We start from the raw sequence: 27,514 nt of genomic DNA, 5'->3' as shown, positions 1-27,514 counted from the left end.
TCGTTCTGTTAAGGTTAATGAACCCAGAGACTGAGCTGTAGCTGTTGACCATGCTTGACGATTGCAGCTTTAGAAGATACAGAGAGTATTTTCATGGAGTGGCAAGCAGTGAGCCTAATGGAGATTTTGGAATAGTTTGTACTCCATACTTGTCTACCCTTCTGCCTTTCTGTTCCCTACCTGTTTGTTCATGACCCCCATAGCAGGTTTCCCGCAAATCCTAGATACCTGGAATGTTAGTGCTGGAAAAGGAACTCAGATCACTTACGGTCAGCCTTCTCATTTTGCAAGAGTTGAAGTAGGTTCAGAGAGGTATAGGAACTTGCCCAGGAGCACACAGCTAATCCATGGCAGCGCCAGAACTTAGGTCAGCAATCTTTCAGTTGTGCCATATGGCTGTCCCTGTGTCACCCAGACACAATTCTGTACTAGTTTTTACTTTGTGTGGCCCTTACCGGCTCTGTGTGCTTCCTTGAAAGTAGAGGCTGGGTCATTCTTTTTTTTTTTTTTTTTAAGATTTTATTTATTTATTTGACAGAGAGAGATCACAAGTAGGCAGAGAGGCAGGCAGAGAGAGAGGAAGGGAAGCAGGCTCCCCGCTGAGCAGAGAGCCCGATGCGGGACTCAATCCCAGGACCCTGAGATCATGACCTGAGCCGAAGGCAGCGGCTTAACCCACTGAGCCACCCAGGCGCCCTGAGGCTGGGTCATTCTTTATTTTTTTATTATTATCTTTTTACAAAATTTTATTTGAGAGGGAAGGTGGGTGAAAGACAGAGTGAGAGCACAGGAGCAGGGAGAGGGAGAAGCAGACTCCCTGCCAAGCAGGAGCCTGATGTAGGGCTTGATCCCAGGACCCTGATACCGTGACCTGAGCCAAAGTTAGACACTTAACCAATGGAGCCACCCAGGTGCCCTGAAGCTGGGCCATTCTCCTCATAGTTTCTCCCTATTTCTCACTGCCTCTGTGCCTGGTAAACAAAGGAACCACACCATCTGTGTAGGCAGAGCCATCTCAGGAGACCTTTGTGGCACTAGGCCCACAGGCTCCACACATTCAGATCCGTGTAGCTCCTCCATGCACTGGGATGAATTTCTGCTGTCGACAGAGATCTGGGAGATCCCCACTCCGTATACTGCTTTATCCCCATTCATGTAATGGCGGGCATGCCCAGCGATGTGTTCCCGGAAGCTTTGGGAAGCCAGGCTTGGCTTGTGAATGGCTGTGCTGGCAGTCTCTATCCAGCCGGGGTCTAAGCTGGCTATCACGAGCATCTTTTCTGAAGCAGGGAGGCTGATCTCAGCCGTGACAAAGCACCACGGGGCATTTGCACTGCTGAGCTCACCCGGCTTCTTGCCACAGGCCACCGTGAATGTCCAGGGACTTTCTCTTCTCTTCGCTGAACAGCTCGCCTGGTTACCCTACATTGTTAGAATTTTATCTTGGTCATCTCAGTTCCTGGGCTGTTTTCAGCTAGAGTCCGGGCAACAAATAGCAAAGTTGGAGGACCAGGAGCTGGGGGGGGTAGGGGCGGAGTGCGGGCACACGCATGTGCACGTGCGAATAGGAGCTCTATTTGTGTATGAGAAGGCTCAGCGCCTGTGTGACGGAAGAAGACGTGCGGGAGAAGGGAAAGGACAGGGAGGGAGAAGTGTTTACGGGCCAGGGGTTGGGAAGAGTGGGGAGGAGGAGAGGAGTCAACTTGAAGGAATAGTTTCTGTCTGAGGGATGCAAGCAGTAGAGAGGGGGGAGGGGTTTTAAGGATGGTTCCTGGTGCAGTAAGACTTTCTTTCTCTCCCGTTGGCATTCAATAAGAGATGCAATAACATTTTGAATTTTTGTTATGTTTACACTGCAGTGTTGGCTGTCATGGCCACCAAGTCACCAAGACTGGGCCACATGGAGACCAGGTTATACTGACATCCCTCTGGTGTGTTCTGTCTGGGAACAGAGGCTGACTCTGAGGCAGGAGAGTGGGAGAGGCAGAGTCTAGAGTGTGGGTGATCCCGGGGGAAGTGGCTGGTGGTGGGGTGTAGCGTGCCGGAGTCAGCATTCAAGTTGTGTTCTCTTCTCTGGACAACTTCTAGATCATTTTCCTGCACTAAAAATAAAGAAATAGGCCTGAGTTCTCAGATTCAGTGCTTAATCACTTTGGACCCTGTTTTCAGAAAAAAAAAAAAAAAAAAAGACCATTTGGATGTAGTGGGGAGCGATGTGGCGATTCATGGAGATTGTATTTTTTCCACAGAAAGGAACTATGTCCTAAGAAAAAGCAAAAGGTTGAATTTCTTGGCTATGTTTTACTGACAGAACTCTTCTTGGAGAAGGATATTTAAATTTTTGTCCTCCAAGAAATTGCTCTCTCGAAATGGTTTGAGGTGGAGATGGCTTAGCACACAGGGTTTTTAAATCAAGGGAAGGAGCAGTGCCTAGTGTAGATAAAGAGAGTTCTTTCTTCTGTCAGCAGGCCCCTAGGGGCCCAGTTGATGTGTGTGCTCCGCCGGTCCTGCACGCACATCCGGTCAGAGGACTCCTGACTGCCCCTAAAGGCCCCCGGAGAGAGCGGGCTTTTGGACCCAGCAGGTCTGTGTGTGAAGGGTCTCTCTTTCCCTTTTCTGGGCTCTGAAGCAGGATAAAAGCCTTGGCCTGATGTTGAGAAAGTTCAGGCCTGCAGAGGTGCTTTTGGGAACGAGGCAAGGGCAGAAAGAGGACCTGCTCTGGTTCCTCTCATGGTGCCGGTGGGAGGACTCAGCCGCGTAGTTTTTGTTTTTGTTTTAGCTCAACTGCTGAGCTATTGGCCACCTTAAAATTATCTCTCTACATTTTCTGATCCTCTTAAGGGGGGCATTATGGGAGAGCAGGAAGTGTCACCTGCCTTCTGGTGTTTGAAGCAATGTCCAGGGCAGACGGTCATTTCCTACCTAGCTTTGAAAGCTGTCAGGAAGGTAGCACTCTGCCGGGGAAAGGCCCTACGCGGTTCCTGGCCTGTCCTTGGGCGGCACCTGCTTCGGCCAGCCTGGCCCAGCTCCCTGCGGGAAATCTCCGGGTGGCTCTGATCATGTCGGTCACAGTTCTGCGCTGTGTGTTTCTCAGAGGGACTCCTATCCCGCGGGCATCAGAATGTTCCATGGTTCTTGTAAGTAAGGCACATGCCAAGTGGACTGAGTTGGGGTGTCTGGGGGATGGGACCTTTCAGGTGATTCCTTCGTACCCTCGGGGTGGAGGACCACTGTGCCTTCTGCAGCCATTCTGTAGAAGTGGGCGTTGTGGTTGGTAAATTTGATGCCAAGAGATCCTGGGTTCAGATTTTAGGGCCTTAAGGAAGTCGGAGAAGGGAGGGAAGTGTGCAGGTGTTGAGTACCCGCTGTTGGGAGGTGACATGTTTTTTATTTACACTCAGCCCAGTGTACAGATGCCGGGTACAGGGGAGGAAACAGTGTCAGATTTGTAACTTGCTTAGGATGGCACAGTTGAGTTGGTAGGTGAAGACCAGGGCTGACCAAAGTCTTCATTTATTTTTCCATTATGGCTGGGATCCCCATTCTGGAATGTGGAGTGTCTCCTCGAGCATGGCTATGAAATAGAAGTATGATATGATCCACACATGTTAAGATTTTCTAGACGCCACATTGAAAATGTAAAAAGCAAGTGAAATTAATTTTAACTACATGTTTTCTTTAACCTAGTATAATTACAATATTTCAGTATTTAATCAGTATAAAAAATGTCAATTAGATATTTTACAGTCCTTATTTCCATGCCAAGTCTTCAAAATCCAATGTGTATGTCACCTCTCAAGTCCCACCAGCCACATTTCAAGGGCTTGGTGGCCATGTGTGACTATTGACTACCTTACTGGACAGCATAGCTCTGGCATCTCTGGACTGGAGAGGCGTGTCCTGCCCTGCTGGCCAGGGTAGCCAAGGGTTTCTAACTTACTGGTTTATAAAGGCCACAGGATGAATCAAGGCTGGGTGGTCTGCATGAGTGTCACTGGAAGAGGGGGGTAGTATAGGTCCTCCACTAGGGTCCCAGGTGATTCTTCTGTGTAACCTGATTGGAAACAACTGCACTCAGAGCAGTCACTGGGCAATTTCCCTGGGTTCTGTGGCTTTGCCCCACCCCCTTTTTAGGGACACTAGCATTCCAAGCACGTTCTCTGGGGGTGGGGTGGTGGTGTGATGGGAAAGGTGGGGGAATGTATGCCCCGAGGGCCCTTTTCCTCCCTTACTAAATAGAACTTCAGTTTCAATGGAAAAAAAGGACTGCTTATTTATCTGGATGTGATCTTGCATAAGGGGTGGGACCTTCCCTCTCTTGGTGGCTGAGAGCGGAATCCTGTGTTCTCAGGAAAGGTAAGATGAAAAGAATAAAAATATTTAGGGGAGAATGGGATACTGTGTATACTTAAGCTGTGTTCCTTTCCAGTGGTTTGGTTTTAAAATTTATTTGCTGACTTAGTGGAAGAAATCTGGTCCTGAAGAGTTACAGTCCCGGGGTCCAAACCTCAGATGCCTCCAGGGTCCAGCAGGTGACATGCAACGAAGGGCAGGAGATTCCAGCTCCAGTCCTAGGAATGTTCTTCACTTCCACAAAGATTGTGGTCTCCTTTTTTTCTGGAAATACAGGACCCTCTAGGTCTGTCATTTTCTTACCGTTAAGAGAGAACTATTTCTCTAAGAGAACAAAATCAGTGTAAGTAAGCAGTGTGATAAATGGCAGTGACACTCACTTGGTGTTTAGGGAGCTGGATCTGAGAGCCAGACCCCTCTAAGGGGGAGTAGCTAGCACCCAGCCCCATCCACTGCTGTCCCTGAGGCCAGCGTTACCAGAGCTTGTTATTTTAAGGAGAAGGCACACATCTAGAATATCTAAAATGTAATAGCGTGACCTTTTTTTTTTTTAAACTAAGAAATACAATTGAGGGGTGCCTGGATGGCTCAGTCGGTTAAGCATCTGCTGTTGGCTCAGGTCATGTTCCCAGGGTCCTGGGATCGAGCCCCAGTTCTGGTTTCCTGCTCAGCAGAGAGCCTGCTTCTCCCTCTGCCTGCTGCTCCCCTTGCTTGTGCTCTCTCGCTCTCTCTCTAACAAATAAATAAAATCTTAAAAAAAAAAAGGAATACAATTGAATCTTGAACAACACAGATTTGAACTACATGGGTTCACCTAACCCAGATTATTTACAGTACTATAAATGTATTTTTAATTCCTTAACTATCTTCTTAACATTTTCTTTTCTCTACCTTTACATATAACATAAAATATGTGTTAATTGGTTATGTTATCAGTAAAGCTTCTGGTCAACAAGGAGGCTATTAGTAGTTAAGTTTTGGGGGAGCCAAAAACTACATGTGAATTTTTGACTGAGCGGGAGGTAGGTGCCCCTAACCCCGTGTTAATCAAGGGTCAATTGTAGTTATAGATTCACAGGAAGTTGTTAAAAAAAAAAAAAGTCCAGGGATCCCTATACGTCCTTCTCCCAGCTTTGGCCAGTGGTAACCCCTTACATAATTACAGTACAGAATCAAAGCCAGGAAGCAGATACTGTTGCTGTCCGCACTCCTCACATGATTTCACTAGTTAAGCGTGTATGGGCATGCATTTGTGTGTGGGCACACATGTGTATGCTCTATGGAAGTTTATCAAGGGCAGATTTGTGTAGCCACCTCTACAGAGAAAGTGTCTGGCTTTTCAGCTCTGTAGATGCATCAAAAACTCTTTCAGTCTAAAGCATATGCCAGAGGCCCGGTGTGGCCTTGCCGAGCCTCCAGTTTTCAACCTCTGTTCTAGTCTTGCCCTTTCTCTCTCTTTTAATTCACATACAATTTGTGTAACAGAATTCACTCCTTTAACCCTTTTAAGGTATTTCATTCAGTGTTTTTTAGTATAGTCACCATGTTGTACAACTGTTACCACTACCTAATCCAGAACATTTTCATCACCCCCAAAGAAATCTGTACCCGTTAGCATTCGCTCTGTCCTTCCCTCCCCTTAGTCCCTGGCAACCGCGTATTTCCATTCTGCCTCGTGGATTTCTCTCTTCTGGACATTTCGTATCAATGGAATCCTGGTACTCTGTGTCCTGGTCTTCTGTGTCTGACTAGCCCTTTCATTTTACGTAGAATGAGGTGTGGAGCCAGAGGGGAAAGTGAGGTACCCACTAGTATACTGCTCGTGAGTGGCCAAGACGGAACTTGAACCCAGAACCAATACCTTTCTGCCTCTCACCATTCAGCTGTTTGTTTTGATAATATGAGGATAAAACTACTTGCTTTTAATAAACGTGCTAACAACAGAATGTATTCTGTTACTTGTGGTGAGTGTTAAGGTTCTTTAGGGAGTCACTGTGGAAAAACTGTCAAAGAGAAAATAAGATAATTCAGTTGAGTACGCTTTTGCTGGGTACTTGTTGTGTACTGGGTTCAGGACCAACAGGGCTGAGTTAGATGGGATTCTAACCATCAAGGGATAGTCCATTGAGGGAAACAAAAGAAAGAATTTCAGGATATTAGGGTGAATATCATGACTATGGGGTAGAGGGGAAGGGCACCAGGCCCAAAGCTAGAAGGGCTTTGAGAGATGAGAGGAAGGTGGCTCGTAATGAGGCAGCGGGAGAGGCCGCAGTAAAGGTTTCAACTTTAGGAACTGTAGGTGCACACATCTGAGCTGTGAGCTGATCAGTGGTGATGGGAATGGAAATGGGGGACTGGGGTATTGGCGATACAGCTGGAAGAGTGGGCTTGGGTCAGAGTCCTGCAGGTCAGCTGTGCATCCACCCTTGTGGATGTCCGAATTTCACAAGCTCAGGATGGCTGAATGGAAGCAGAGTAGGAAAAGCCAAACATGGGAATTGAGTCTCCAGGGGGAATACCCAAGTCCGAATAGCTGAAGTAGGGAGTGTGGTAGGCAGTGGTAGAACCAGTATCTAAGGATCAACAAGACTGAGAAGAATCAAGGCAATGGAAGCCAGGAGACTGTTCCAGAAAGCTGTGCCATGAGGAAGTCATGCTGTAAGACATGTTCGGAGGGCTCTCAGCTCTGTTTCCAATGGCCTGCTTCTACCTCCTCAATCTCCTGCTTAGCAGTGACTTACTGAGCCCTTGCTTTGTGCTGGGAACTATTATGGTGCTGGGTTTGCAGCAGTGAACAAGTCAGGCAAGATTCCTGCTGTCTGGAGGGAAGCATGGATAAGTAAGGTAATTACAGATTGTGATAGTCCTACTGAGAAGGTAGCCTTTGCTGGTGGGGCTAAGATTAGGCAGTCAGGGCTGGCCTAAGAGGTGATATTGGATCTGAGCTCCCCATGGTGAGAACAGCCCAGCCATGGCAAGAGACAGGCAAAGAGCTTCACAGGCAGAGAGAACTGCAAATGCCAAGACCCTGGAGAGAAAGAGCCTCTGGCCATCTGCAGGAGAGTACTCTGGGCTTTGTGAGACTTTCTTGGGGTGGGGTGGGAGGGTGTGCCCAAATTCGAACAGGTATTTTGTGGAGGTATGAACAGGTATTTTGTAGAGGTATTCTATCTCAGGAGTGGAGGGGGAGCTGGAAAGAATCTTTGTGAGGAAGAAAACCATATCCCAGTGGAAGAAAAGTATGAAGTCACTCATACTTAAATGATTCATTTAAAGTAGGCGTGCTTTTTTTTTTTTAAAGGGGAGCTAAAAATTATTTTGCTATTTTTCAACTAATTTGATTCTATTTTATGAGCTTTGTGTCGTTGACAGAACTTGGAACTCAGTGCTTCATTCTGCTTCCTACTGAATTTGAAGAAGGTGGGAAGGCTCTAAAAAGTTCCTCCAAACTCACATTCCTCTGCCAATGGGTGTAGAGGGAGGATAGCTGGGCAAGAGGACCAGAGGCGAGACCTGTTTGAGCTACCTTGGCATTGAGCACCTGGGGGTGGTCCCAGTGGGATTTGTTCTGGGAAATAGGGAAATGCTTTCTGGGGGAAAAAAAAAAAAAGGGGGAGTTGATATTAGAAAATCATCTTAAACAAAATAATACACAGTACACAAAAGAAGATAATTACTTTGATTTGATTCCTTCCCAAGTTGGTCAGCCTCAAAGCCAGTTGGGGATTTTCTCCACATCTAGACTAGCTTTCTGAGCAGAGTTCTTCTGAGCCCACTAAATTGGTGGGCTAGTTAGTGGGTGCCTAGATTTCAGAGGCTAGTGACAGGCCCGAGTAGTTGGGGAATGAGTTGGCTTGATCATCCTTCAGCTGGGGGGGATAAGAAATTTTAAGGTATATCTTGAGGGAACCTGGAGGATTGAAGGCTCTGTTTTGGCATACCGTGATCAGCTGGGCACACGACCAAAGACTCCTTAGAAGGTAAACGGTGAAAGAGGTGAGCATGAGTTGGTGCTTCATGCTATGAAGGAGGAGTACATAGTGCTCTGAGGACCTACAACCCTAGAGGTTCCCATCGGACTAGACCCGTTTGGATGGTCTAGATTGGTAGGATTGAAGGTGGCTAATGTGACTTTCACAACGTCTTGCACTGTTCTGTATTCTTGGGGTAGGGTAGAGAGGAGGATGTAAATGAGAGAGGTAATGGTTCCAGGTGTTTGGTGGTTGATTTCTTTTGGAGGGATGAGTCAAAGAAATGTCTTGTTTTACTCAAGGACATAATGGTACAGCAGGAAACAATGCATTGCCTAGAAATTGGTGACCCCCCAAAGGGGCAGATTAGTATCTTGAACTTTTACTACATTTCTTTTCCCATCTACACTCTTCCAAATTTGCATTATGGCTTGGGTGGAGGACCCTTAGGTTGATGGGGTATGTAACAGTGGCCTCCTTCTGGTGAAGGATACTGTGGATTGCTGCTCAGGAAGGCTGACGTTGGTCAGCTGTGAGATTCTGTGGTGCAGGACTATCTGACAGTCACTTGGTGGCATCTGATGATGTCAGGAAAGAGATCTTTTGGCTCATTCATGGAACCAGTTTACTCCTGTCTGTCATCTTTGTGGCACACAGCATTTACTTTGCCATTCTTGGCTGGAAATGGCTCAGGCCGTCAGTTAACCACAGAGTGGTTATATCTTGAGGGAAAGAGACGCGCTCAGCTGCTGTGGCAGATTTCTAGGCATTGCATTGATTTTCAGTGTCTTGCTCTTTGGTGGGCAGGAAGGACTTGGGGCAGAGTACTTTGTGCCTACGAGCTGTTCCTCGAAGGCCACCTTGGTGACTGGATGTTTCCAGACTCTTTGCCCTTCGGGGTGAGGCTGCATAGGTAGGAGGGCTCCGATCTGAGACCGGGCAACTCCAGTAATTCATCTGGAGGCAGTGGTGCTGGGTCACGCTGTACAGGGACTGTGGAAGGAGGGTCTGCTTTCACCGCCCTGTTGGCCTTCTATATTTATGTGATTAGAGTAAAACAAGTTAAGTGATGTTTCTCCTAGTGTGATGTAGGGAGTGGCAAACACTAAGAATGCACAACGGCCCCCAGAGCCCAGAACCTTGCATCCTGCCCGGAGGATGCCGAGTTATTGACCTTAAGGAGATTGTTCTGGAGCTCCTGAAGCCTCTAAAAAAGCTCCTGAAGATGCTTTTTTCCAAGTGGGTTGGAGTTTGGGTGTCAGAATACCCTGAACAATGCCTGGGCCTCCAAATCAGAGATTCTGATTTAATGAGTTGGAGGTCCGGGAATTATTTTTCTAAATCTTGGTGATTCTGTCAGCCAGATTTGGGAGCCTGCCCACCAGTGACAGATCCAGGAACCTCTTCCCACTCCTGAGGTGAATGTTGCCTCCTTGTTTGCTCCTCTTTGCCTCAAACCCCGAGCAACCCTAACTGTGCCCACATAATTGGTCTTCACTCCTCTTTATGTCCCTTTCCAAAATGTGTCTTTCGGGGTGCTGCCCCCTGGCTTTGCTTCAGCCTACATTGGGGCTGGTGGCTCATCCCTATGCCATCCCTGAAGAACAGGAGAACCTCACCTGGGGATTCTGATGGGCAGATATTTGGGGACATTTTTTCATAGAACTTCCTGCTTGAGGCTTGACTACATAGTAGATTCTGGCCATAGAAAATCCAGGCTCTGAGGTAGATCCAGGATGGTCTCATGACTGGCACAGGACAGAAAAACTATCAGCTGTCTTCTTAGAACCATGATGGACGTACTAAAAATACGGGAAGTGTCAGTATTTCTACTTCCACATTTCTTGGGCCCGGCAGACTCTGGGATAGCATTGGTGGCCCTGAGGGAGTTCTGGGCGGGCATCGCCAGGAATCATTGCTGATATGGTGGCACCCTTGATATGGGCACTTGGCAAGATAAATGTCCAAGAGTGTACATGACCTCTCAGCAGATGTTGGGTCAGGTGGCAGGGGCTTTTTTTTTTTTTTTAAGATTTATTTACTTATTTTAGAAAGAGAGTGTGAGCAAGGTGGAGGGTACTGGGAAGGAGGGAGAAGAGAGAGAAGGTCAAGCAGATTCCTCACGGAGCATGGAGCCTGCCGTGGGGCTTGATCTCACAATCTTGAGATTATGAACTGAGCTGAAACCAAGAGTTGAACACTTAACCTGCTGAGTCAGCCCAGTGCCCCCAGGTGGCGTGGTGATTTTTACCACCGGCAAGGTGACACGAAATGTGGATGAGACCAGATTGGAGGGGCTGTTCACTCCTTGCTTTTGCCATTGTTGCCCCATGGCCTGTAATTCCTACCTTCTCCTCTGTTCTCCCCCTGCCTGCTGCTTCACTCCCCTCCCTGCTTTAGGATGTCTTCAGCGTCTGTCCTTGCAGGAAGTGTCCATTCCCCCTCGGCTGCACCAGGAGCCCCTTGCTCTGTGCTCCTGGAACACCAGCACCTTCCCAGGTCTTTAGGGTTACCCGTCATGTTAGAACTCTTTTTGAGTGTCGGATCTTGACGGAGCAGCTTAAGGGCAGGGACTGGATCTGGTTCATTTCTGTGTTTCCATCACCTTGCACACTGTCTGGCATATAACTGGGTTCAGTAAATATCTGCATTCAGTAAATTCTGCATTCTTCAAGGGGCTGATAGAAATAACTCCTACCGAGATCTAGACCTTGTGGTTGAACATTGTTTATTATAGTCTAGTACCTCCATAGAAGCTTATTTGTAGCCTTGCGTATTAAAGAACATTTTTCTAGCATATAAAATGTATTTCAGACACTTTGGGACATTAACTGAGCACTTTTGAAGGAATAGATGCATGGTATTTATGAGATTTTTTTTGTACTTAAAGGAGAAACTTTTTTTTTTTTAAGATTTTATTTATTTGAGAGAGAGCCCTAGAGAGAGAGAGAGAGAGAGCAAGCCCATGTGGGAGGCAGAGGGAGAGGAGAAGCAGGCTCTCCATTGAGCCGGGAGCCCAATGCAGGGCTCGATCCCAGAACCCTGGGATCATGACCTGAGTCTAGGGCAGATGCTTAGCCGACTGAGCCACCCAGGCACCCAAGGATCAACATTCTTGAGAACGTCACATTAGTAAATGAACCCTTAGGGAACCTGTTGGAATTTACCTTCATTTGTCAAAGAATAGAAGAGTATGGCAAGCCTTTCAGTGGAGTGGCTTGTACTTAAACTCGATTTCCTTGATTTTAATATTAGCTTTGTATATATAAAATATTTTTTTGTTTTTTATATATAAAATAATTTTTGGTTTTACAATATAAGATCACCATGTGGTGGGGCAGAGAGGAAGAGTCCTGGATTGGCAGTCAAGAGACCTAGGTTCTAGAATTAGCTCTGCTTCTAACTGTGGGAGTAGGCAAGTCAGTTTCCTGCTTATACTTTTATAACATGGACGTGTTGTACTTGTTCAGAGATTTCACATGCCTGCCAGAGTGGAGGTACTAACTTAAGTTGCTGATGTGCTGTACCATTTTTTTTTTTCCTTTTGGAACTCTGCCCCTTTTTCTTTTATGTTCCCACTTTTGTTAGGTAGAGAGAATTATTTCTATAACACACACACACACACACACACCACCAAAAAACCCAGCAATACAAGGGCAGTGATAACCATAGCTCTCTCTGTGGTCAGACATTAGGGAGTGGTGGGGACTGTGGTATTCTGGAATAGCCAAGCCTGCCTATGAAGGGCAGCTACTTGGCACAGCTGATCACTTTTAGACATATGTGTGGGCCATGTTGACTGATTTTGTTGTTGTTTTAAGAGAACTTACAAGTCTGGGTTTTTATGTGACCTCTCTGATTTTTTTAAGTTTTGGCTCAAATTTTCTAAACCTATCCTGCAGATCGATTGTAAAACTGCTGTAGGCTAGATGTAACCCACTGGGCTTTCAGTCTGTGATCCCTGTTATAGATGATCTCTGAAGCTTCTTTCTGACCAAGGTCCACTGATTCTAATGGGGACCATTTCAACTGGTAAACTAAAGATTCTTGTTCTAGTTGGGGAAGTCAGGGTGAGAAGGGAGTGGGGCTGGAAGAGGAGGATGGGGGCTACAGCCTAAACAGGCTGCCTGCTGATTGGTATTTTGGCTGGCCTCCTTGGGCAGAGGCCGCAGAGTGCCTGATTCACGCCACATGTCTTGTATATTTGTCATTGCAGGAGCTGACATTTGTTGGAAGAGTTTGTGAAACCTTCTCTCTGCCCAGAGCTCAAGACCAATGCATCGCACCACCTTAAACCACTGGTAAATACGTACGTGTTTTGGTTTTTTTTCTTTAGCTTTTCTTTTCTTTCTTTCTTTCCTTTCTTTCTTCCATCCATCCATCCATCCATTCTTCCTTCCTTCCTTTCTTCCTCTATGAGAGAGAGTGAGTGCAAGCATGTGCAGAAGCAGGGGAGGGGCAGAAGGAGAGGGGGTGAAAAATCTTTAGAAGACTCCACGTGTAGTGTGGAGCCTGACACGGGGCTCGGTCCCATGACCCTGAGATCACGACCTGAACGGAAATCAAGAGTTGGATATTTAACTGACTGAGCCCCCCAGGTAACTCTGTTTTATTTCTTCTGCTGTAACAAAAGGAAATATTTTTGGTGGAGCACAGAATGTTATTTTCAGAGAACCACACTGTCCATACTGTTCTGGGAGGAAGAACACTGGGCTGGGCCGAGGCATATCTGGGTTCTGGTACTTACTTGGTTCTGCCACTTTTACTGTAGGAGATCAGGTGAATTGTTTGACCTCTCTGGGCCCCGGACAGAGAAATGAATCGTGCCCTGCCAAAAGCGATTATATACCTGAGAATGCTTCATACGGAATAAAGTGCTGGACAACTATAAAGTAATCCTGTTTAGCTTTCAGATGTAGAGCTGGGTAGTTCTAAGCTCACAAATGAAAATGTGAACACACATATATTGCAAACACGGATCTTAAATGCCCATTTTCTGAGTCTTCCAGAGTGGTCCTTCAAGCCCTTTGCATTTTTCTTTTCTCCCCATTTCTACCACGGCTGCAGCTGTCTTTTTCTTGAAATGTTGAATTAACTACATTTCCCAATTACCTTCATTTTTATTTGAGATCAGATCATTTCTGTTTACAGATGTTCTTTTTTCCAAAAGAAACTTAATTGCTCATCACAGCGGGTAAGCATCTTGCTTCTGCAGCAGTGGAAAGGGCAGAGATCTGTCCTTTACAGCAGTGTGTCAATGCTGAACCCAGGACTCTCTGGGGCACAGTGTCTAGTGATGTTGAAGGTCTCGCGTGAACTCCTTGAGGGGAAGGACCACCATGAGCCAAGGATGCAGTAGGACCTGTGTGTCTGGATTCCCACCACTCTTTGTTGAGAAAAGCCGTTTGTTTGCTGACTGGCTGGTCAGCTGTCACATTAAGGACCAGGTGCTCGTATGACCCAAGGAGACAAGTCCCAGTGGCATGGCCGTGTGGTGAGTGGCTCAGTGCTGGAGGTTGGTGCAGGACAGGCAGTTTGGACAGGCAGGCAGGCCGGCCCAGGGTTAGAGTCCCAACTCAGGTATGGGAGGCTGACCAGACACAGCAGTGTCTAAAGGAACACCATGGACATTCATGGTCCCACAACCAGAATCCCATATGGTGGGCAAGAAGAGCTCCATGGTGGAGGTCCTCAGAGAAGCAGATGGTCTCAGGTGGGTGGGACACTACCCATTCAAATACATATTAATGCTTACTGTGTGCCACGGTGTTGTTGCTTTGAGCAAATTTGTTGGAGCAGTCTCCAACAAACTGGAGATTCTGAGGTCTAAAGGCAGACTGTGTCACGTGTCTGGAGCTTAGAGTTAAGTAGGGTGGCAAATAATGTGAGCTCCACAAGGGCAAAGATCTTTGCTTTCTCGTTCACTGCTATCCCCAGCCCTTAGAATAGCACATGCAAACATAATGGGTGCGCACTAAAAATTATTTTATGAACAAAGTAAATCACTAAATAATAATTTTGGGTAGTAATAAGTGCCATGGGGGAGGGAAAAAATGAGGGGCTGGAAGGACTGTTTTTCAAAGAGTGGCCTGAGAATATTTCTGTGCCTGGTAGAGAGAGGGGGAGAAATTCTGTACAGAGATCAGAATGGAGCGAAGGAATCTTAGGGGAAGTGTGGAGGCAGAGGGAACAGCAAGCAGAAAGAAAAGCCTTTGACGTCAGCTGAGCTCAGCATGATGGAGGAACAGGAGGGCAGCCAGTTTGGCTGGCCTTGAGCTGGGAGGTAGGTATGGGGGCAGTGATATGAAATGAGATCAGTGGCACGTGGGAGCCAGATCTTGGAGGCCATGATAAAAGTGTGATTGGACACCACTGGAGAGTTGGAGCAGAACAGCAATCATCTTTGTGCTTCACAATTATTTTTCTGGGTCTTGAGTAGAGAGTAGATTCTGGGGCAAGAGTAGAATCAGTGTAACCTGAAGGGGTCCAAGCAGGAAATACGGGTGCGACTTGGATTAGGGTGGGGGTTCTAGAATGATGTGAGCTGGTCAAGCTCAGGATATATTTTGAAGGTCATGCCTGCTGGATTGAGTGTGGGCAGAAAGAGTCTAGTGTTTTTGGTTGGGTGAATGATGTTGCTGTTTACTGAGATGAGAACAGAGAGCAGGATGTGTGGTGTGGGACCCTGAGGGTTCAGTCTGAACATGTTAAATTTGAGGTGTGCATTTGGTATTTTCCTGGAGATCTAGAGTTGGCAGGGCCTGGAGGTGGTATCTTTGAGAGTCATCAGCACGTAGATGGTATTTAAAAGCTATGAGACTGAGATTACTTAGGTAGAGAAAGGAGGACTGAGTCGGACTTGGACAGAGAAAGAGGCAAAGGGTGGATTTTCCAGATAAAATCCCTATGAAATGAATAAAGACACGTGTGCTAATGAACATGGTGTGATTTCATGTCACAAGAATATAAATTATTCAAATGAAATGACATAAAAGTAGTAAAACCTCATCTTATATAAAAAAAAAACTTGTAATAACCAAATTAAGAGAATTAGTTTTAGAATTTCATAATTTTAAATCAGGTTGGCTGAGTGAATTATAAACTGCATTTATGCAATTGGCACATGGCTGTGCCTTTGGCTGGCAAGCAGAAGGTTCCAGCATCTTTTGCCATTAATAGTCTGTAAACTACACTGTTCTTTATCTGTATTGGAACTTCTGCAAGCCATTTTGATGACTGAGTGTAATTCACTGTTAATACATTTCAGGTTTTTCATCCTAAAATCGTACCATCCAAAAGTTCATTATTTATTTTATTTTATTTTTTTTAGAGAGGGAGGGCTTGCACAGGAGGGGAGAGAAAGAGTATCTTAAACAGTTTGAGCTCAGTGTGGGGCTTGATCCCACAACCCTGAGATCATGACCTGAGCTGACATCAAGAGTCGGACACTTAACTGACTGAGCCACCCAAGTGCCCCGGAAGAAGTTCATTAAATGAAGGCTCTCTAAAGTGACAAGCAGTGCATAAAAGCCATTAGTTGTGTAATCAAAGTTAGATATCATCACGTTCTATGAAAAAGGCCAAATGCCTTTTTTTTGGTTTGTAGAACCACAATGTAGGAAATATTAATCAAGGATAAATGTTGTAAGATTAAAAAGCAGCAAAAATAGACCATGATGGTTGTTGGAGAGAGATGCATTTCAGGGAGCACCCATATCCATCAACTGCCCTCGACTGACAGGAGGAAATCTGTTCTGAATCCTACACATTTTTATTTGTTTGTGGGCTTTGGGCACAAAATGCAGCCATTCCGTATTGGTTTTGTCCCTTTCTAAGAGAAATCACCCCATTGAGCTACCTGCACATTCTCATTGAGTTCCTCTATTTCCATTTTTGTGCTACCTGGTGAGTTTCTTCAGTCTTGTTATCTCCAGGCTCCATAGACATTTTTGCCACCTTCCTGAAGTCGCCACTCAAAGTCGGCCAGCCACCTCCCTGTCCCCCTAGACTTCATCTCTGACTGCCCTCGAGAGCCTCTCAGCTGAGCCCTCCCCAAAGGTTTTTCAGGATCTTTTCGGAATCCCTTCTTTGAGGACACTGTCACCTCTTCCCTAGGCCTGCTCTTTTCATTCCTTTTGTGGACATGACAAGAGGAAACCTGTGCAGCTGTTGAGGGCACTGTGATATGCAACCTTCTGGAATGTGCTGTTTCAAATCACTTGGGCAGGGACGCCTGGGTGGCTCAGTTGGTTAAGCAGCTGCCTTCGGCTCAGGTCATGATCCCAGCGTCCTGGGATCGAGTCCCGCATCGGGCTGCTTGCTCGGCAGGGAGCCTGCTTCTCCCTCTGCCTCTGCCTGCCTCTCTGTCTGCCTGTGCTCGCTCTCTCTCCCTCTCTCTCTGACAAATAAATAAAGAAAATCTTCAAATCACTTGGGCAATGGGCATCCCTAACTTGCATTTTTGTGTATTTCCAGGCCCTCGTATTTCACTGAAAATATTCTCAGTGGGACTTCTGGGGCATCTACTATGCACTGATTACATAACATTCTCTATCCATAACCAGTGGTTTATGGCAAAGTGGAGGTTTCAATGGAATGGTATTTGTGACGATTGACACCAACCTGGGTTTTAATTTGTCTTTTATCATAGAGTAGAACTTAAATATGCTTAAAAAGGATGAAATTTACTGATAATCAGCGGAGGAGGATTTCTCTTCTCTGATTCCTTCTTAGTAAGTGCTTTTAGGGATTAAAAAAACAAAACAAAATAAAACTAGTACCTTCTTATGTCCCCAGAGACTGAGTAGTCAGGCATTAAAAAAAAGTGGTGGTATTCTCCTTCAGTTGAAAAGCGAAACAGTGCCTCAGTGCTGGTACACATGTAGACCATCTCAGGAAAAGATGCTAGAGGGGAGTAGCATTTTGAGAAGGGCGATGGTACAGGAAGGATGCTTACATTCCATTCTATACCCTTTCATACTTTAGGGGAAAAAAAAAAAGGTCCAAAGTGGAGTGACTTGTGCTAAGGCCCGTGTCTGCAAACCAAGACTTAATACCTAGCCTACCTCTGTAAACTTCAACAGTCAATCTGTGATTGACAACAGCACTAGTGAGGAGGGAATCTGCCTGATAGGACCCGCCCCCACCACCCCTCCTGCCTTCCCCCAAAGGAAGGTGACCTTGCCTGGGACAGTCCCCTTTTTGCTAGAATAACTTCTTTGCCCCACCTCCTTCTGCCTTAAAAACGTCTTCCATTTTGTATAGCTCCTCAGAGCTCCTTTCTACTAGATGGGAGGCCACCCAATTCGTGACTCAGTGGATAAAACCAGTAAGATCTTTGAATATACTCCGTTGTTTTGTTTTTTAACAACTTCTAATTTCTTTTTGTATCACGTTTATGTGCTACCTTTAAAAAGCATGATAAGTATCCCTTTTCGCTCTTAATACATGATCTAGAAATAGAAAGCTTCGAGTTCTTCATTACTTGGTTCTCGGAGTGCTCCTGCTCGATGTACATTTTGAAGGGAGACTTTGCCTTCACTTGTTCCGGGGCTCCACGTTCTTCAGCAGGTTGGGACTAGGCTTCTTTAACTTGAATTTCAAATTTGTGCATATCTTTTGCATATATCAGTTAGTCCAATTGCTTTCTTTCCTCCTTCCTTCCCTTCTTTCAGAAAGGATTTAAGGCTGTTTCTGGCTGATATTTTTTTCTGCAGCTTCAGACAAAATGTGAATTTGAGGTGAGGTGGTGGGCTTGCCACGAGTTGAACCACAAATCGTTGCTGTCTCTACTGGACCTCTCTCTGCCGCCCTTTGAAGCAAAGGATTGTCGCATTGAGGAATAGGAGATAGAATTTGGAACGAAATGGTGGATGGTTTCTAACCCCAGAGCTCAGTCTAATTTAAAAGCAGCCCAAACTCATTTTCTTTAAGGATCTCAGCTACTGGAGGGAAATGCTGAAGGTGCAGTTTGTATGAGTTGTCACCTGTCTTGTAAGCGAAGGCTGGAAGTCAGGGTCTCAGACCAAGGCTGCAGGCTCCGGTACTGCTGTGGGGTGTATGCTGTGCAAGGCTGCCTGCGCAGGGGTCACTGTCTAAAAGTAACTCCCTGGGCTGGCTGTATTGGTTTGTGTCACCAACGTTTCATTCGGCCACTTCCCAGCCCAAGTTATCGCGTCCTGCAAAGACATGCTGTTCCTCTCTGGCAGCAGCAACATTTTTGAGGTGTTGGTATCTCTCCAGGAGATTTACACATTTGATTTTGTACTTTTCAAACAGGAAGTTTTATCACATTTGTCGGCCACGTGTAAAAACAAGATATTTTTCTCCTTTTCCATCCAGTGACCACAAATAGAGAGTGAGGAACCCCTTTAGCTTTTCTTTTTCCTCCCTGGCTTGGAGAAGTAAACATTAGATCGTACTTGTGGCCGTCACTAAAATGGGGAGCTCATCACCCTCTATCTCCCGTGATTACTGAACGTCATGGGAAGAAATCGTTCTCATCGCTCCACTGACTAATTTAGAAAAGGCACCATCTGATACCTACCTCCCAGCGCGGTGCCCTCATCCCGCAGTCTCCCTATCAATATGGAGATGACTCACTCTGTTTTCCTCACTCTGAGAGATTTTTCTCTGGTTTGCTGATCATGGCAGTGATTAAATAAAGAATGGTTCCTGCAGAGGTATGCTGGAAAAAATAACCACTTGTGCTTGAACTTGCACACTTGAACTTTACTATTATAATCAGTGAGGTATTATTTCTTAGAATTTTTGGGAGAGGGTTCAGGAACCCCTCTAAGGTCCATATGCACAAGCCCAGTACGCATATATAACGTGTTCGCATTTTTTGGTGGTGACGCTCCTCCCCCCAGTTGTCATGCCTTCTTGCTTAGTCACAAAAACCATTAGCCTGTCCTTATAAAAATGGCTCTGAGTGACAGGTTACCTGCTCTGCACAGCATTTCTGTTGGAGAAAGATTAGGGGAGCTACCTCTGTTCCAACAGCCTAACCTCAGTGAAATGTACAACTGCCAGAATTGTCCCAACGTGGACTCCAAAGCTGGAAATATTCTTCTATTTTAATTTTTTAAAAAAAGAGGAAAGAGGTGCCTTTACCTTTTTCGCTTTGCGGCAACTAATTTCATGTTTTTCTCAAGTTCCTTTATTCCCTCCTTCTGCCTCCCTGTTCCAGAGAAAAGTTATTGTAGAGGAATACAGGTTTGTTGTGTTTTTTGTTTTTTGTTTTTTTTTTGCTTTGCCTTTGTTGTTGTTGTTGAGAATAACATTTATTATTATTATTATTATTTTTGTAAACATATAATGTATTTTTATCCCCAGGGGTACAGGTCTGTGAATTGCCGGGAATACAGGTTTTCTTAAAAGTATATAGAGATCAGCCTTCATTTTCCAACAAACTTTGTGTTTCTAGGTGTTGCATTTGTTCCCAGAGTTAATTGTGTTTATGGCAGCCTGTCTGTTGTGGCAAGTTGCAAACTAGCTGCCCACAAAACACCAGTTTTAAGTTTTTTGAAGTAAGTGGCCAGAATTTCAAGTCAGGAGATTTCACATAGTTTGATTTCTAACTCCTCTTGACAGTTAGAATATGTTGCAGGATCGAGCCATGTTCTTGCATGGGAGCAGTGTGGACTAGAGTGAGAACCAGCTTTGTCCCCTCCGGGGGTGGCAAGGGGAAGCATTTAGGTCTCAGTTTGCTGTAGTCCCGACACCACCCACTTGTCACTTGCTTGGCCTTCTCAGGGTTTTGGTTTCATAACCCATGACTTAGAGTGTCTGTTTAAAAACCTTATCTGGAAAAATCAGGGGATCTTGAGGTTTAGCAAAACATCATGTTGGTATCCTCCTTTATAAATAATGGAAACCAAATTTAAAATGATAGGGAGAAAAATACTTGAAGCAGTGGAATAGTGGAAACAAATATTTTTTCCTTAAAGAGATCTGTGCATTTTTAAATGAGAGGAAGGAAAGAAAGCAGTAATGTAATTTTTGGAGCATTCTTTACAAATACCAAGTCATTTTATTAGTTTTGAAACATATCATGTACTCTGCATAATATGATTTGCTCATAAAATTACCATATTGGGAGCATTTATACAAATCTAATCATATTTTCTTTTAAATATTTCCCCCTTGTCCCCCCTTCTTTCAAACAGAACTGAACTACTGAACTTGAAGGAGCAGAACACTTTTTATGGTCCTCCCCCCCCATTTTACAATAAGACCAAAAACTAAAACTGAATGACAGAAGTCACCATTTTCATGAGACATGGTTCTTATTCTTCGAGCCCTTCCAAAGTAACTATAGGTTACGGGAAAAGAACTTCACAGGAATACGACCAAGCCAGCAAACCAACCTAAAACTTTAAGAAGCATGTGAATTTAATTGAAACCGTTCCCATTTTATGAGCTTTGTGATGGGCAGTTTGTGTCTTCTAATGATGCCTCTTTTCCTGTTAAAATTACTCTTGTAACCTTCTTGTAAACAAAATGCTAGCCAGAATGCAGACTCTGTCCTTCAGTTTCTGGGTTTAAGGCATAGCCAAACACCGGGGAGCCTGGTCTCCTCACCCTGGCCACCTGCAGGCCCTGACCTACCTTAGAACTGCCTCCCCCACCCTGGGCTTCATCTGTTTCTTGCATTAAATGAGGTCGTATCTGGGTTCTTCTCAAAGGCTAACTGTCTTGAACTCTCTGTCATATGTCACTCTGAGTCCTGGGCAGGAATTTTTGGGATGCCCTGGTGTACTGGCCACATAACCAGTTCCATTGAGTCAGAAGAGCTGAATCTCAGTGGAGAAGGTTCCAACTGTCATCAGGAATTCCTCATGCTTGTGTCTACTATGCAGAGAAGAACTAGGTATAATGAGATTTGTACTTGGTGACCTCGTGGCTCAACCCTGCGCTCCCCACCCTTGGAGAGAACTCCCTAGCTCCGCTTAATGGATGGGGCAAAAGTGAACTAGGAAGAGAGATTTTTACCTTGTTGGCATTCTGTAGACTATTTCTGATGCTGGGTGCTCCCAGGTCTATAAGTGGACTCCTCATCACTGGCCGGACAGTCTTCACACTTGAATTGTACAGTCCTGGTCACACTTCTCCTTTATGTTTCTGTGCCAGGTCTGACACCAGTTACAGACAGTCTTGTGGCAAAACTGTTGACTGTAACAAAAAGTGAATGGCAGACAGAGAGGCTTTCACAGAGTAAACAAGACATGTTCTATAACGTGATCAACACAGGATGGTGTCCTGCTGTGGGTGTTTTGTGCTGGGCCCATGTCCTTGGTTGGCTGAGGGTGCAATGCCCCACTTACTTTCCTTGTCTGACAGCTTATAATGGCACATAGGGCATGGAAAGAGAAATAGATATACATCCATACACATACAGTGTACCACATATACATTAAATGTACTCTGCATAATATGATTTGCTCATAAAATTACCATTTTGGGAACATTTATAATTTATGATTTATAATATAAAACATTTATTTTATATTAAATATATTGGCATACTTCAGGAAATCTATTTCAGAAATAAATGATGCTGCAATGATTCTGAGCTGCTTGGGTTGGCTGTGTGTGTTGGAGCCCAGCAGGCACCAGAGTCTAGGCTTGCAAGGGCCTTGGGATTGTTTTAAACGGCTCTTGGCAGATTCTAGGCTGCATCTTGGTTCACATGCCTGAAGATACTGTGGATTTTGCAACTCTTTAGATTGTCTCTTCAACATCAGATTCATTGATCTGTTGACTTATTTGTTCAGTTGACATCGATGGAGTAGCTAATACTTATGTAATGCCATTGACCTGTGGGGTGTATCCATGCCCCTTATCCCCCTTAGATGTGCTTGTTTCCGAGTCTGGCCAGGTAGTCTGCCTGTCTATAGGCAATAGCCTGCCTTGGTCGAGGCCTATGGTTTTTGTTTCTCAATAACGTCTTTTTACTTTCTTTTGTACTTGAGAACAGATATACCCACGGCGTGGCCTGGGCTATTTGGGAAGGAGCTTGGGATAGGTGGGCAGAAGGGTTGCTACGGGAGCTGGGTTTGCACAGTGATGCCCAGGAACAGAGGAGGTGGGAGTCCTCTCCTGAGCACGAGTGGGTGGGTGGGAGGTGCTTGTGGCTCTGAGGGAGATGGAAACTATTTGGAACAGCTGCCGTGGGCTGGGCAGTAGGGGCTGAGCAAGAGCTGAGAGCAAGGGCTGCCAGGTGCCTGGGCGGAAGTTCTCGTGGACAGCAGGTGTGGCCTGGCTGTGTGACTCGGGGGTGAAGGGAGAGGCTGGGGGGGACGGGCGGGTAGAGATTGGACGGTTGCTTGATGGTTGACCTAGTGTAGGCATACACCGACCCTGAGAGTGTGGCCATACAGGGAGCTGTTGAGATGGACAGTAGGGACATTGAGGGGGCCTGGGGGTGCTGGATGGCAGCTCTTCTTAGCATGGCTTTTAAGGCCCTTTAGCTCTGAACTCCTCCCGCTGTGCATGCCCCGTTGGGCCATTCCTGTGTGCTTTTATACATATTATTCCCTTCTCCAAATTCTTCCCTCTTCCAAGCTGTGGCCCAGACAGCACTGCTGGGAGACTGTTCCTGCTTGTACTCTGCTCCGTTCTCTGCTGGGTCAACTGACCCTGCGCCCCGTCCACATGTGTCTCCCGTGACACCGCAGACACTTATTTACAGGCTGCTGGCATCTGTGGATCATTGGGCGCATTGAGTACACGGCTGTCCTCATCCCTAGGCATACAGAACATGTTCAGTAAATGTTTGCTGAATGGAGGTCAAACTGCTGTGTTGCAATATTAGTTTATAACAGAATATTAGATCTGGAAGAAAACTACGAGATCAGCTGGCCCCAAAAGAACTATTCTATTTTTTTTCTATTTATTTCTATTTTTTTTAAGATTTTATTTATTTATTTGACAGAGAGATTACAAGTAGGCAGAGAGGCAGGCAGAGAGAGAGGAAGGAAAGCAGACTCCCCACTGAGCAGAGAGCCCGATGCAGGGCTCGATCCCAGAACACTGAGATCATGACCTGAGCCAAAGGCAGAGGTTTTAACCCACTGAGCCACCCAGGCACCCCAAAAAGAACTATTCTTTTTGTTGTTCATGGAGAACTGAAACTCAGAGAGGTTGAGGACCTGACCCGATGTCACACAGCATGCTCAAGGCAGAGCTAGGACTCCCATTCACCTTCTCTGAGTCCAGATGCCACGTTCTTTGCACTAGACCACAACAGCCTCCAACTGTGTCTGCGTGTGACTTGTACGTGTGTGAAGAGGGCGAGCGTCTGCCTCTGCCAAGTGCACACTTGCCGCCTCACGTCTCCGTTCGTAGGGGTGTGTTATCTCATTTTTCTCACAGGGAGGGAAACCGTGTCCCAACAACCCGAGGCCCTTTTCCTCTGCATTGTGCCAGGTTTACAACAGCCCTTACCTCACTGCTTCCCTTTCCCTTTCCGGGTTCGTCCCAGTTTATCTTTGGTCAGGGCGAGCATCAGCAACGGTTTCTAAGTAAATAGAGGAACTGCAGATTCAGGGTTGGCGCGTCCAGCGCTCAGTGCTTTGGGTGTCCGCCTGTCCCCCCCTTCTGGCTGCTGTCATTGCTACTCCCATCTCCAAACTGCCCTGATTTAGCATGTGTTCAAGACTGGTGGCGCGCAGTGGAAGTTTCCTTCTTGGAGCAAGCAGAAGAGCTGTCAGAGCCCTGAAAAAGGAAAGCCTTCAGGGAATGAGAGTGGGCACATGCCTGAACCATTCTGTACCAGTAAACAGATCTGTCGGTTTCCAGACCCATCCTTCAAGAACGGCATACATTTGGGGGTGTCTAGAAATGCTGGTTGTGTGTGTTTCCATCTCCAAAACTTGCCTCTGAGCTCTTAGATTGTATCCGATGTGTAGAATGTTCTGTCTAGGGTTAAAGTCTTTGTGTGACAGAGGGTGGGGTGTGGCCAGTTAGTTCCCTGACCGCCTTTTCACAGATGACGCAGTTTCGAGAGGTTGGTTCCACTTCCCTGCGGATCCTCTCAACTCCCTGCCCATCAGCCTTGGTCCGAAGTACCGCTGGGTCAGTTATAGAACTAGAAGGTCCACTTGTTGTGTGCTGGGGTGTGGGGTGACAGGTTTGAACCTTGGGGCTCCTCTGTTAATTGACCAAACAGTATATGGCAAAAAACCAAAACAAAACAAACCCACTTTGGTAAAAATGCTTTAGAGACCAGGATCTTCAGATTTTCTCTTTTATTTTAGGGAGCTCTGCAACACTGCTCTCCCTGAACTCTTCCATATTCCTCTTTTCTTTTTCTTTGCCATAGTTCTCTTTTTGTTTTCTTTTTCTTCTTCTTTTTCTCCTTCTCCTCCTTCTTCTTTCTTCTTTTTCTTTCTGTAAGATGATGTCCACTGCCCCCATTAGCTTAGAAATCCTGTGTCTTGGAACAAGTCCACTTGTCTTTGGTTTTACCGGGCTTCTGAAGCCACTTTGGACCTTCCTGGCTCCCAGCCACTTGGGAGCCTGTTTCTGATTCTCCCTGGACTGGTCTTGAGTTCCAGGTCTTGAGCTGGAAATACATCAGCCAAGGATTTGGATTGTATCAGGAAGTATTTTGATTTTCTATATTTTCTGCTTGGCATCTACTCATTTCCTTCGGGGACATCCCCTTCCTTGGGAAAAATAATTCCAAAGATGCTTGTCTGACCAATGAGCTAATAAGAAGTCACTCTCCAACCAGGCGCTTCCCTTTAGGGATCATGACTTGTCAGGCACAGGTCACTGGGTGAGATGGGGATCACCCAATGTCAAATGTTCCTGACAGCCACTCGTCCTTGACCCACCCTGCAGACAGTGGTCCTTATGTTGGCTAGTTTTGGGACAGAACCAGCTTGGACTATAGCAGATGTTAACCAGAATGTGTTTCTAAGGTGTCAGCTAGCCCACTGCCACTGTCTCCCCAAGTAGTGGCGTCTCCGAGCCCCAACCCTGAGCTGTCATCCAGGTGTGTGTAATCTTTCCTCGTGGTGCCATAACCTCTCTGTAGTCATGAATGGGAGCATTAGAAGGGGCTCTGCTGGGGCCCCAGAGCTGTGCTGGGATCTTAGCTAGAAGCTCCCTGAGGATCATTGTAAGGACTGCTAAACTTCACTGCTCTTTCCAGGAACCTGGTTTCTGTGAAGCAGGTGGTCAACTAGGGTACTGCCCCCTCCCCGGTTCCCCTCTACATAGGTAGACTTCACATGTGTTCGTCTCAGATTTTATCTTGTTAGATTTGATTCATCTTATGACCTGTGAGGAATGTTTGATATCCAGCTTTTGTCATCTCTCAAGGTGATGAGCCCTCCTTCATGTGTGTCATCTCTAGATGGGAGTCGTTGACCCAGATGTATGGGACAGGGCCAAGTCCATGTGTCTGCAGGCTGGTGGCTCATTTGTCTCAGTATAAATCTGCCTCTGTGCACCTGTTCATGTTCATGAGAATAGTCCTGAACTCTTAAAGCTTGGCTCAAGGGAAGTGACGCTCATCTAACTGTCTTATAAATCGAACCAAAAAGGGAATTGGTTAACCTGACTTACAGTGGTTTATGGTGAACCTCTGGTTTGTAGTGAACTGGTTTATAGGGAACTTCTGACAGTTTTTGGCGATTGTCACTTTCTTGGATATTATATTAATTTTAATTTGTTTAATTTTAATTTATTTAATACTCCAGGCTGGGGGCACCTGGGTGGCTCAGTTGGTTAAGCATCTGCCTTGGCTCAGGTTATGATCCCAGGGTCCTGGGATCAAGCCCCTTGCTCAGCAGGGAGTCTGCTTCTAACTCTCCTTCTGCTCCCCCTGCTCCTCCTCCCGCTCATGCTCTTGCTCTCTCTTTCCCAAATAAATAAAAAAAAATCTTTTTTAAAAGAATACTCCAGGCTAGAATATTGCTGGACTTGAATACCAAGCCTCTTGGCATATATTTCTAGAATCTTCCTTTTGTGAATTATTTAGTTCCATATCTTTGAACACCATTCCTTTCTTTGAAGTTTCTGTAGGACTCCTGACAGTGATTCATCTGTGGCACGTGTCTGTACTTTGTCTGTGGATGTGATTCATCTGAGCCTAGGAACCGGACTTAAAGCGGCTGTGGCTCTCCCAGCTGCACACCTGTCTTCCGGTCCAGTCGCTTCTTACCGGAGTTGCCTCTTCCAGCATGAAGAACGTTCCCTCAGCACAGGCGAGGAGCTCTGCTCTGCTCTCTCTACCATGACACTGGCTTTCCCATACAGGCCTGTACTTTGCTTCTCTTGTCACTCTGATCATAACTTTGCAAACAAATCAACAGAGACCTACCCCTGATGGTTATTCACATTTCTCACATGTTTTAACGTATCCCAGACATTAGCCTTTTGGATTTCCTTCTGACTGATAAATGCTACAGTCCTTTGCTTGGCCTCAACTCTGTTCCATCTTCCTGTGGCCCAGACAGGAAAATAGAGCATTCTGTACTAAGAGTCCTTTGCAGCCCTTTAAAGGACTTTCCAGGGCCTTCCTGGCTGTCCTCCCCACCCTTTTCGGACCACAGGAGTTTTTCTCCAAGCTCAACCTCTGCCTCCACTTGCCTTTCCAAAACTTAGTTTCTCACCATCGTGTTCTCTCTAATTTTAAGTAGTGACTGGTCCTCTGGGCTGCCCGGTGTAACCGTGCAGAGCTGAGTTGGTGACTCAGGACCGGATGAGCCATGTTGACCGCCCAGAACTTTTATTCCCACCCTGACTCCCCAGGAGACCAGCTCTGGAGAACTCCCACCCAGGGCAGGGCAGGGCTGGGTCCATAGATACCTCTGCCAGAGTTGAATTCTCAAGGAGCATCTGAGCCTCTCCCTGAGCTGAGGCACAAGACCAAGGCCGCCCAGCCCCTGGGTCAGAGAGCCAAAGGAAGGGAATAGGCCACGGATGAAACAACAGAGCAGACGGGCTGGCTGAGCTGGAAGCAGGACATCTGGGGGAGGCTGGAAGCTTTGCTTTCGATAACTCTAAGGACTGGAATCCAGGGGGCCCAGCCACAGGGTGTTCTGCTCTTTTACAAGAGGAACTCAGTACTGGGAGAGTGCCCTCTGAGTGGCCATCCTATTTTGGGATGAGTAAGTCAAGGAGGAGCTCTGTCCGGGCTCCTGGAAGTGCCTCACATTCCCTCATTTTAGACT

General features: G+C 46.1%; 1 protein-coding gene across 49 annotated transcripts in view; it reads left to right on the top strand.

The window, feature by feature from the left end:
* The window catches only part of SORBS1 (sorbin and SH3 domain containing 1), a 227,514-nt gene that overhangs the window by 50,884 nt on the left and 149,116 nt on the right, over window positions 1–27,514 (top strand). For 48 of the 49 annotated variants that reach the window (XM_044240197.1, XM_044240168.1, XM_044240162.1 and 45 more), the window contains exon 2: window positions 12,541–12,633. The gene's annotated coding sequence lies outside the window, so the exon portion shown is untranslated. The remainder of the gene's footprint in view (window positions 1–12,540; window positions 12,634–27,514) is intronic. The other variant, XM_044240147.1, reaches the window with a different exon arrangement.

This window comes from Neovison vison, chromosome 2 (genome assembly GCF_020171115.1).
Source record: "Neovison vison isolate M4711 chromosome 2, ASM_NN_V1, whole genome shotgun sequence".
Classification (NCBI taxonomy): Eukaryota; Metazoa; Chordata; class Mammalia; order Carnivora; family Mustelidae; genus Neogale; species Neogale vison.
Note: the sequence above shows the minus strand (reverse complement) of the source record. Positions and strands in the feature narration are given on the sequence as shown.